Raw genomic sequence first — 12,146 nt, forward strand, 5'->3', positions numbered from 1 at the left:
ACCTTTCTTCCATGTTTTCTCGAGGGCGCAGAGGGAAGGGGCCTGGTTTGGCATCTCCCTGCCCAATCAGCATGTGCCCTCCTACTCTATCTCTCAATTATCATAAAAGAGGTCTTGGGTACCACATGTCAAGCCCAAAAGGAAAAAAGCAGGGGGTTTTGGGAGAAGTAAGAGGCGATGAGAGGATGGGGCTGCTATAAAAGAGCCACATCTGCCTGTAATCTCATTAGCTGGCTCTCCCTGGTGTCACATAAGCTAGTCTTGAGAGCCACAGAAGGCAAAGACATCCAGCCCCTGATCCTCCAGCCATGGCACAGAGACCCGATTAGACAGAGCATGGATGCTCTGGGTGCCACATCCCACTCCCTTTGTGGGACCTGCCAGGGTGACAAGCCCCGATGCTCACTGAAGACCAGAATTTGGGCACAAGGAAGCACAAGGGTGTGTCTGTATAACTGACTTCAGATTTTACAGTGATGACATTGTCACTCTTCAATCTCTCCTTCCTCATGTGGGTCAACTGACTAATGGGACAGGCATATGGGATAGGGACGGTGTTGTTGGGAAAATTTTCCACAATATTTCACCATCTTTTGGGTAAAAGCCCACACCATTTGGGAGCTCAAAAGCTTCACACAGGTCTACGGATGTCTTCATACTCAGGAGGCCAAATGTGTTCTATCTACCTGTGGCTGAGAAGCAGAATCAATCACTTTCCAGTTCTGACCATTTGGGGCTGCCCCCTGCTAGCCACAACAGATCTGACAGGCACAAAAATGTCCTCTGAGCTTTAGTGACAGATTAGCAAGGGGTGCTGCTAAGGAAAAAAATGACAACCGGTGAGACAGGTCATTCTGCCTTTCTTTGTTCCCAGACAGGTGGGTGTCTCCAATGAGGCTTGGGAAGTGGTTCACAGGCAGGGTCACTTGGGGAGCTCTCTCTGCCTGACCAATTCACTCTGAGCTTCTGCCCCTCCTGGTGTATTGTTGGATGTGCCCACCTTGACTGAGCCTCCCCAGGAGCCCTCCTGCCCTCCTCATCTCTCCTGTGTATTCTCCATGACACCACCATTGGTGCTGGAAGTGGGTTCCTGCCTCTCCCACTTTCCTGTCACTTCCATCCCTGGGCAAAAACTCTCCTGGTTTCAAGCCTGGAGGAGGAAGGGGGCTCTGCATCCACCAGACAGCAAGCACCACTCCCAGCTTCTCACCATATGATGGCCCTTGTGCCATGATCTCCTACACTCACTCCTGCTGTAACCACCTCAGACACCTGCCAACATGATCTTGACATCCAGGGCCCCACACTCTGCCCACCCACCCTCACATACTCCCACCAGCCCCACCTTTCCACTTCACCTTTCCCACTAGCCTGCACCCTTCAAGCTTATTTGCGTCCCCCACAGTGAGACAGTGTTAGGAGGTGGTGCCTTGGGAGGTAATAAGGTTTAGATAAAAGCAGAAGGGTGGAGCCCTCAAGATGGGATTGGTGCTAGGAGAGGAAGGGACTAGACCTCCCTCCTCACTGTACCGGGACCCAAGGAGAAGGCAGCCATCTTCCAGACAGAAAGAGGGCCTTCCCCAGAACCCCACCATGCCGGCACACTTAACTGTGAGAAATAAGTGTCTCTTGTACAAGCCCCCTGCCCTATGGTGTCTGTGATGGCACCCAAGCTACTGAGGCAGAAGCCTCCTCTTGCAAATGCCCACCCCTCTGAGCCCCATTGTCTCTTGCTGGCCTCCCAGCACCACAGCTTCAACACTCACTACCCAGGCCACCCTAATCAACAGAGCCCATATAGACCAGGCCTTCCAATCATCAGCGGTTAGTACATGGATCCCTCCCCTTCCAACAGGCCTGGAAGAGAAGCACAGAGCTGCCCCCACCAGGACCCCTCTCACCATAATGGGGGTTTCGCAAAAGCCCAGAGAGTCTCCCTTGACCCCACCCTCTGGTCCTGGGGACTGTAGCTGGCCTGACCAGCCTGGCTCTCAGGTGTTTGTACATTCCTGCCCATATGATTAGGGTCAAAGAGGTCTTTGATGGGAGAGTGAAGGCAGAAACCTCTGACAGTGTTTCTCTGGTCATGAACCCATGGAGCCTCTACCACTTCATGTCTCTGTCTCTGTCTCTGTCTCTGTTTCTGTCTCTCTTTCTCTCTCTCCCTCTCCCTTGCCCACCACCCCACACAGGTATACTCCTGAACACATCTTTCTTTCTGTATGCATAATTACCAAATATCATTGTCACTCTGGGATTTGTGGTAGGGGGCAATGTTGTGCTGTGAGCTTCCTGCCAGGCCACCCAGTCACATATAGGGAAACCCTCAGCCTTCCTTCTCTCACCCTTCATTTTCATAGGACCTGGGAATGCATGGAAGGCAATCCTGGAAGATTCACTCTGCAATTCCTGTAGATTCAAGGATCTGTTGTTCTAGAATTTCCCAGAGAAGGGCAAATTCCACAACCTGGGGAAAATCTCCCAGCACCTACTGCTTATCCAGTTTCCTTTGTACTACAGAAACCTGTCCCAAGTCAACCCTTAAATTTTAGGGGTAGTAAGTGGAGCATTTAAGGTTTGGGATGCGGGGATGGTCACTGAGATTTCCAGACTGGCCCACAGCTCTGCACTCTCTTCCCCTTCTGGAAACGGAGATGACCTTGGCAATTTAAGGTCTGCCACTGGTGTACTGTGACCGGTCTCATCTACCTACCATGTAAAGGCAAGGATCACCTTTAGCTGACCTGCTTTGTGAACCTGACCTGCTTTGTCACTTCAGCCTGACAGTGAGGAGCAGTTGCTGGGGTGATCAGGGACTGAAGAGGTACAGGGCTAGGCAGTAAGCCTTACCCGTTGGAGATTTATTCCTTCACAGGCCTCCCAGGGCCCATCCTTCCAGCTCATCTCTCATCCAATCTCACAGACTCTTCTCGCTGCAAACCTAAGCTATGAGGATGCCACAGTTTGTTCAGCCTGTATCTATGGCAACTCCCCTGGGAGCCTTCCTCCTGGCCAACAATCTTTTTATTCCAGAACATGCTATGCTCCTTCTGCCTCCCTCTACCCACCTGGCATCTCCAAGTCGCTTCAGGCAATACCTGTCTGGGGACCTATCCCCTGCTAGTCCCCAACCCAGGGCTCCTAGTCAGTGAGCCCACAGTTGTCAGTTGAATTTTCAGTCTTGATCTGTCCCCAGAAGAAACCTTCAACCACTCAGGGAGAGGTTAGCTGAACACCCCATTGGGCCAGCAGAGCCTATGACCGAGGCTTCTGACACCTCAGGGCTCCCCAGTTTCAGGTAGAGCCCTTGAAGGTTTTTGTCAGGGAACGTTCTTCCAGCTGCTTTGCTTTGTGTCCCTGGAGCCACCAACTCTGTCCTTACCAAATCTATTGGGTCTCTCTCTAATACTGACTGCACCATTCCTGGGATGCCTCAGGTAATGCAATTTTCCTTCCTCTCATTGTGACGTGAAGTCCCAAACATTGACCCAGTCCTTCCTGTATGTACTGAAGGGTTTTTATCTCCTCGATTGGCAAAGATTCACTATCCAAATAAGAGACTACTATTGATCTCCAGGAGCATGAACTAAGGGCAATGTACTCCAGAGAGCGGAATCCACTTCTCGGTTCTGGCAGGTTCACAGGATACGAGCCTCAGTAATCTTTCCTAGAAATGCAAGTCTTCAATTGGTCTTGGATACAACTAAGACCCAGGGTCTCACAGTTCTGCAAACTCCAGTACCCCTTAAGGCCAGTGGTCCAACCCCTTTAAATAATATAAGCCCTGTCAGTACCCTTGTAGCACCCTGATTTTATGAGGAAAGAAGCCAAACAGGGAATATTGGTTGATTCACAATCTCAGGGCTGTTAATAACACAGTTGTTACCAACCCCTGCACCCTCCTTTCCCAGGTTCCGTGGAATGCTTAGCACTACACTGTCCCTGGTTTGAAAGATGCTTACTTCTGTAACCATTACACCCAGACTCACTTGTCTTAGCCTTTGAAGGGAAAGATGCAAAGACCCTCAGGGGTCTTTGTGCAACCAGTACACATGGATGGTGCTCCCTCAGGACTCCCAGATAGCCCTCATCTGGATGGGCACCAGAAAGAGAACTCAGGGACCATAAGCTAAAAAATGGCACCTTATTTCAATATGTGAATGACTTATTTATTGCCAGCAAGGACTTCCAGTGTTCTCAGGCTAATACTGTGAGAACACTAAATTGTTTGGCTGAGAGGGGTTACAAGGTATCTCCACAAAGGCCCGAATCTCCAACAGCAAGTTTAGTATCTCAGGTCCATCCTTATACCCAGAGCCAAATGCAGGATCCTCACAAGAAACAGGCCATCTTATCACCATGGGTTCCAAGCAATGGGAAGGAGCTGAGGGGCTTTCTAGGAATGGCAGGTTCAGTTGCCTTTGGGGTCAAATTTTGGAATAACTACAAAACCTCTTTATGAAATCTTGTAGGGAGAAGAGAAGGGCTCTTCTGTTGTAACTCTCTGAATGTCAACAGGCACTGAGAGCTTAAAGGGTGCCAGCTCTGGACCTCTCTGACCCAAGGAACCCCCTCCTTTCACATGTTCACAGGAGGTCAATACAGGCACCAGTAGTGCTGGCTCAGAAGCTGGGGCCTTCCCTAAGGCCAAAGCCCACTTTCCCAAACAACTGGATTTGGTTACCTAGTGGTGCTCTTGTTACTTAAGGGTAATAGCAACCACTGCTCAGCCAGTGAGGGAAGCTTCTAAGTTAACTGCAGGATGACCTTTTGGTGGGGGCAGCCTCCATCAGGTCTGGGCTGTCCTGGATACCAAAGGATACTTATGGTTGACAGGGAGCAGTTTGGCACAATAATAAGCTTTGGTACTTGACATCCCAGACCTTACCTTGAAGGTCTGCCGGACTCTAAATTTCACCACTCTGCTCCCTGCCAACATCCAAGGGGACCTAGAACACAGGTGCCTGGAAACTCTAGAACAAGAGATGCTGAAGTGGTTTACCAATGGTGGCAGTTTTAAGGAAAGGGGAAATCGTAGAACTGGACATGCTGTCATGAACTCACATGGGTAACAGAAGCTCAGGCACCACCCAACCCCCTACCCCCAAGCAGTTCGGCATGGGAAGCAGAACTAAGGATCATACTCAAGACCTCCGATTAAGAAAATACAAATGACTTCATATTTACAGACTCTAAAGATAGGTTTATGGTGTTCCATGCTCATGCAACTATCTGGAAAAAGAGGATTGCTCAAAAAACTCCAATAAAATAAGGTTATTCTGTTGTTCTTTGAGGCAGTACAGCTCCCATAAAAAATGGCAGTCATCCATTGTGGTCTTTACAAAGGGATAAGTCCCTTGTCAGCCAGGAGAACACCTTAGCTGACAAGGCCACCAAGAAAGCAGCCAAGACTCAAGAATCTAGAGTCTTAGCTCTCCTAATTGGGCCATCCACCTTTCCCTCAAAACCCCAATATCACCAAGTGCCTAATAACCCCAATGGGCACTAGCAAGAAAAAAAGAATACCATCTAGATAAACAGGGATGGTTAAGAGAGGATCAGGACTGACTTCTTATGCCTGGAGCAGACCAATGGACCTCCTCTCTCCATTCAACTGACTAGCAGTCTATAGACTGACAAATTTTTGAATTACTTTAATACTTTATATTATGCTTTCTTGATTGAGGTGAAAAGTTTGCAAATAATAAAATTATTTGGATGGGCGTAGTCAATCTGAATTGTACATCTATGTTGTAGCTGGTATGAAATTATTCAAAGAGCAAAAATACTAGATATTGCAATTCTAAATTATCTTTATAGATGCAGAACTTGTTTTTTATACATCTATACCCTTTCACTGTAAACTTTTAAAAATATCTATTTCCAATATAAACTCCTACACTAAAATCATTTTCCTGAAGGATATGTATGTGGTTCATTTGTTTGCAGTAAAATTAGTTGGTGATAATTATTTGATTATGAATTTACTCACTGATGGACTCACTGGCTCTGAGCTCCAGTGCTGGGTAGTGATGTAAAAAACACTAAGGACATACAGGGAAGAACTGGGTTGTCTGGCTTCAAGATGAGGGCTGGAGGGGCAGCTTTCTCCCTGACAGAAGTGCTGACAGCTGAGCATTGCAGACCCAGGTGGCCACCATATCTGAATCCCTATCAATGTAGCTAACATTAATCACCCTGCCCTGGTGATTCCCTGAGACCCTGCCCCTCCTAACTTGCCAGACAACCCAAGCCACTTTCGGTGGATTTTCCATACAAATGACTTGACTTAACTCATGCTGCAGAATTTCCTAATATCTCTAAAAGGTTCACAAAAATTGAACAAATGGTATCTGGTCTCAACATGTCCTGGACCTTTTGCTGAGCAGCCACAAACCTAGCCCTAGTCACAGCCAGCCTCATTTTGCAGCTTGGCCTCTCGAGGCACTTCCAAGCCCAACATAAGTGGCAGACGTCAGTGGATTGCTTGGTGGCTCATGTCAGGTAGCCCTGGGCAGGGCACAGGCTGCAGCTGATCTTGGCCTGGGGTAGGACCCCTCCTAGGAGGATCCGCCTGCATGGCCAGTGACCAGCTTTGGTCTGAACCAGAGTACCTCCTGGGGTCATATCTGAGGACGACACACCCAAAGGGCAGACAGGACAGGAAGCAGAGCCCTACTAAAGCAAATTCTACTCTGTCGTGTCAGCCTCTGCACAACAGCTCTTCCACCAGTCATGGTGTCATCACAACCAATCAGCCTTACGGTCAAACCCAACCATTGATGAGCAAACAGCAACCAAGGCTCAACTACAACAGGAGGGTACACTCCACTCATAAAAGGAACATTCCTGGAGCACCTGGTTCAGGTCACCAGGGAGACCGTGCCACTGAACTCACAGCAAATTTACTATACAAGGTCACTCTGCTAAGACTGGGAAACATAGCAGCCCTACCTAATACCTAGAAACAAACACAAGTAGGCAGCCAAAATGTAGAGACAAAAAAAAAAATTATGTCCCAAATGATTGAACAGAACATGAACAGAATAAAGCAACAGAAAGTACTAAATAAAATGGAGACATGCAATCTAAACAATACAGATTTCAAAATACTGGTTATAAGAATGCTCAATTAACTTACGAGAAGTGAGAATGTCAACAAAGAGATAGGAAACATAAAAAAGAAGATAGAAAACATGAAAAAAGAAGCAGTCAGAATTGAAGAATATAATAATTGAAATGAAAAATAGCTTAGGAGGAAATAACAGTAAATTAAATGAAGCAGAGGAATGAATCAGTGATTTCAAAGATAAGGTAGCATGGACATGGTACCATAGAGTAGTGGTTAGCACATCTGCTTTACACGTAGAAGGTACTGGGTTCACACCCAGTGGAGCCACGGTCCATGGTCTATGGCCAACCCACCCTGAACAAGCCCAATATATGATCTCAGAAGCTAAGGTGGGTCGGGCCTGGTTAGTACTTGGATGAGAGACCACCTAGGAAGACCTAGGAAGACCAGGTGCTGTAGGAATAAAAAATAAAAACAAACAAACAAACAAACAAACAAACAAATAAATAAACAAATGAATGAATGAATGAATGAATGAATAAGCTAGCAGAAAACGCACAATCAGAACAGCAAGAAGAAAAAAAATTAAAAAAATGAGGATCATTTCAGAGGTCTCTGGGACAAAATCAAGTGTACCAACATTTGTATCATAGGAGTACCAGCAGGAGAAAAGCAAAAAAATTGAAAAATGATGACAAGAAGTAATGACTGAAAACTTCCCTAACCTGTGGAGGGAAGAAAAATATATATAGACATATAAGCTCAGGAAACTCAGAGAGTACCAAACAAGATGAACCCAAAGGGGCCCACACCAAGACACATCATCATTAAAATGTCAATGGTTAAAGACAAAGAGAGAATCTTAAAAGCAGCAAGAGAAAAGCAGTTGTTATGGGAACTCCTATAAGACTGTCGGCTGATTTCTCAACATAAATTGCAGTAAGGAAGGGAATGGCATGAAATAGTCAAAGTAATGAAAAGCAAAGACCTATAACCAATTACTTTAAATGTAAATGGATTGAATGTTCCAATTAGCAGACAGAGTGGCTGAATAAATAAGAAAACAAGACCCTTACATGCGCTGCCTGCAAGAGACACACTTCAGATTGAAAGACACACACAGACTGAAAATAAAGGGATGAAAAAGATGTTTCATAAAATTGGAAACAAACAAAAAAGCTGGGGAAGCAATACTTATACTAGACAAAATAGACATTAAAAAGAAGGCTATACTGAAAGACAAAGAAGGACCCAGTTATTCCACTTCTGGATTAATCCAATGAAACTCAAAACACTACTTTGAAGGGACATGTGAATCCATACGTTAATTGCATTATTTACAGTAGCCAAGATATGGGGGCATCCTGAGTGTTCATCAATGAACGAATGGATAAAGAAGAGGTGGTACATATATACAATGGAATGTTACTCAGCCATTAAAAATGAAATCTTGCCATCTCAATAACATGGACGGACCTAGAGGGTATTGTGCTGAGTAAGACAGACAAAGACAAATGTCATATGTGGAATCTAGAGAACAGGATAAACAAACAACAGAAACAAGCCCATAGATACAGAAAGTATTTTGAAGGTTGTCAGACTGGAGAATTGGGGGATAGCTGAAGGGGGAGGGGATTAAGAGGCACAAATTGGTAGTTACAAAATAGTCATTAGAAAGTAGAGTATAGCATGGAGAATAGTCAGTAGTATTGTAACAACCATGTATGGTGTTATATGGGTTATATATATATATAAAATGACTATGTTGTGCACCTGAAACTAATATAATATTGTATGTCAATTGTAACTGAAAAATAGAAAAAAGTATTTTAAAATGTGGTTTCAATATATTTCACATAATTTTACTCTTCTAAAATTTCATCTTATGTTAGAAAATATCAGCTTTGACCTAGTTCAACCAATAATGATATTGATGTAAATTACAATGTATGTTTGCATTCATGAATAATCTGAAGATAATAAAATCATAATCTTTGAAATTTTTTCTATTGATATTTAAATGTACATTTTAAGTAATTAAATTTTATTTTTATAATAATAGCATTTCTTTATTAAAGTAAATATGTTACACACATTGGCTAATGGGAGGTATATACCACTTCTTTATCCAGTGTCTGTTGGTGGACATTTAGGTTGCTTTTATATCTTGGCTATTGTGAACATTGCCACAGTGAACATAGGGGTGTATAGATGTTTTGGTTTTCTTTGTATAAATACTCAGGAGTGTAATTCCTTTGTCAACAGGTAGTTTTATCTTTAATTTTTTGAGAAATCTCCATGCTGTTTTTCACAGTGGCTGTACCAATTTGTAATCTCACCAACAGTGCATGAGGGTTTTCTTTTCTTCACATCCTTGCTAACACTTGTTAGTTGATGTATTGATGATAGCCATTCCGAGAGGTGTTAGGGAATATCTTATAATGATTTTGATTAGCATTTCTCTGGTGATTAGTGATCTTGAAAATATTTTTATATGTCTATTGGCAATCTGTATGTCTTCTTTGGAAAAATACTTATGCAGGTCTTCTGCCTGCTTTTTACATTGGATTGTTTGTTGTTTTGTTGTTCGATAGTATGAGTTCTTTATAAATTTTGGATATTAATTCTTTACTGGATGTATTATAGGGGAGTATCTTATCCCAGTCAGTAGGTTCTCTATTCGATTTGTTGATAGGTTTCTTTGCTGTGCAAAAACCTTTTAGTTTGATGGAGTCCTATTTCTTTAATTTTTCTTTTGTTTCCCTTGTCCAAGGTGATAGATCAGAAAAAAAAAATGTTACTAATAGCAATATCAGGGTGCTTATTGCATATTTTCTTCCAGAGGTTTTAAGGTTTGGGAGCTTATATTTAAGTATTTCATTCATTTTGAATTTATTCTTGTATATAGTGTAAGAAGGTGACCCAGTTTCATTTATTTTGCATGTATCTGTCTAGTTTTTCCAAAACTATTTGTTGAAGAGACCTTCTTAACCCCATTGTATATTCTTGACTTTTTTTGTCATAAATTAAATGACCATATCGGCATGGATTTATTTCTGGTCTGTCTATTGGTCTAGGTATCTGTTTTTGTTTGTTTGTTTGTTTGTTTGTTTGTTTTTATGGCAGTAACATGCTGTTTTGATTACTGTAGCCTTGTAGGATAGTTTGATATCAGGTAGTGTGGCTACCTCCCACTTTCTTCTTCTTTCTCAAGATTGCCATGGTTATTTGGAATCTTTTATGGTTCCATATAAATTTTACGTCTATTTGTTCCAGTTCTGTGGAAAATACCATTGGTATTTTGATAGGGATTGCATTGAATCTATAGATTGCTTTGAGTAGTATAGGCCTTTTTAGTGATGTTAATTCTTTCTATCCATGAGCACAGTATATGCTTCCATTTATTTGTATTTTCTTCAGTTTCTTTTTTCAATGACATATGGGTTTCTGAGAACATATCTTTTATCGTCTTGGTTAATTTAATTCCCAGTAATTTCATTGTTTTTGATGCAATTATAAATGAGATTATTATCTTTTCTTTCTGGTAGTTTATCATTGGTGTATAAAAATGCAATCAACTTCTGAATATTAGTTTTGTATCCTGCTAATTTACTGAATTCATTGATCAGTTCTAACAGTGTGTGTGTGTGTGTGTGTGTGTGTATGTGTGTGTGTGCACGCGCACATGCACATACTCTTTGGGGTTCTCTCTATATCATGTCATCTGCAAATTTAACAGTTTTACTTCTTCCTTTCCAATTTGAATGTTTCTTATTTCTTTCTTGTTGAATTGCTGTAGCCAGGACTTCCAAAATTATGTTGAATAGAAGTGGTGAAGGCGGGCATCCTTGTCTTGTTCCTGATCTTAAGGAAAATTTCTTTAACCTTTCCTTTTGAGTGTGATGTTAGCTATAAGTTTTTCATATATGGCTTTTATTAGCTTGAGTTATGTTCTCTCTATTTTCACTTTGTTGAGAGTGTTTATCATAAATGGTTGCTGAGTTCTGTCAAATGTTCTTTTTTATCTGCACCTATTGATATGATCATATGATTTTTATCTTTCAAATTTTTAAAGTAGCATATCATATTAATGATTTACAGGTATTGAACCTATCTTGTATTCCAGGAATAAATCCAACTTGATCACGGTGTATGATATTTTTAATGTCTGCTAAAATTGGCTTGCTAATATTTTGTTGAGCATTTTTGTATCAATACGCATCATAGATATTGGCCTATAATTTTCTTTTTTTGTAATGTCATTGTTTGGTTTTGGAATCAGGGTAATAGTAGCCTCATAAAAAGAACTGAGAAATCTTTAATTGAAAGCCCTGCTGAGTAGAGAATCCATGGTTGTAGATTCTTGTTTTTCATAACTTTGAATATTTCTTGCCATTCCCTTCTGGCCTGCAAAGTTTCCATTGAAAAGTCAGCAGACATTTGTATTGGGGTACCCTTGTAAGTAATCATCTTCCTTTCTCTTGCTGCTTTTAAGATTTTCTCTTTGTCTTTGACCTTTGGCATTTTAATTATGATGTGTCTTGGTGTAGGTCTCTTTCAATTCCTCTTGTTTAGAACTCTTTGTGCTTCTTGAATTTGTACGTCTAATTCTTTTGCCAAGTTAGGGAAGTTTTCTGTCATTATTTCTTCAAATAAAGTCTCAATCCCTTGCTCTCTTTCTTCCTCTTCAGGTACTCCTATAATTCAGATATTTTTATGCTTCATGTTGTCCAAGAAGTCTCTTAAACTATTCTCATTTTTTTTAATTCTTCTTTCTTTTTGTTGTTCTGATTGGGTATATTCAGCTACTTTGTCTTCCAATTCACTGATTCGATCATCTGCTTCATCCAATCTAGTGTTGAATCCTTCTAGTGTATTCTTCATTTCCATTATTGTATTCCTCATTTCTGTCTGATTCTTTTTTATGGTTTCCATGTCCTTTTTTATGCTCTCATTGTGCTCACCTATTCTTCCCATAAGTTCATCGAGCATCCTTATAACCATTATTTTGAACTCTGACTCTGGTAAGTTGCTTACTTCCATTTCATTTAGTTTATTTTCTGGAATTTTCTCT

This window comes from Pteropus alecto, unplaced genomic scaffold, assembly GCF_000325575.1.
Source record: "Pteropus alecto unplaced genomic scaffold, ASM32557v1 scaffold232, whole genome shotgun sequence".
Taxonomy (NCBI): Eukaryota; Metazoa; Chordata; class Mammalia; order Chiroptera; family Pteropodidae; genus Pteropus; species Pteropus alecto.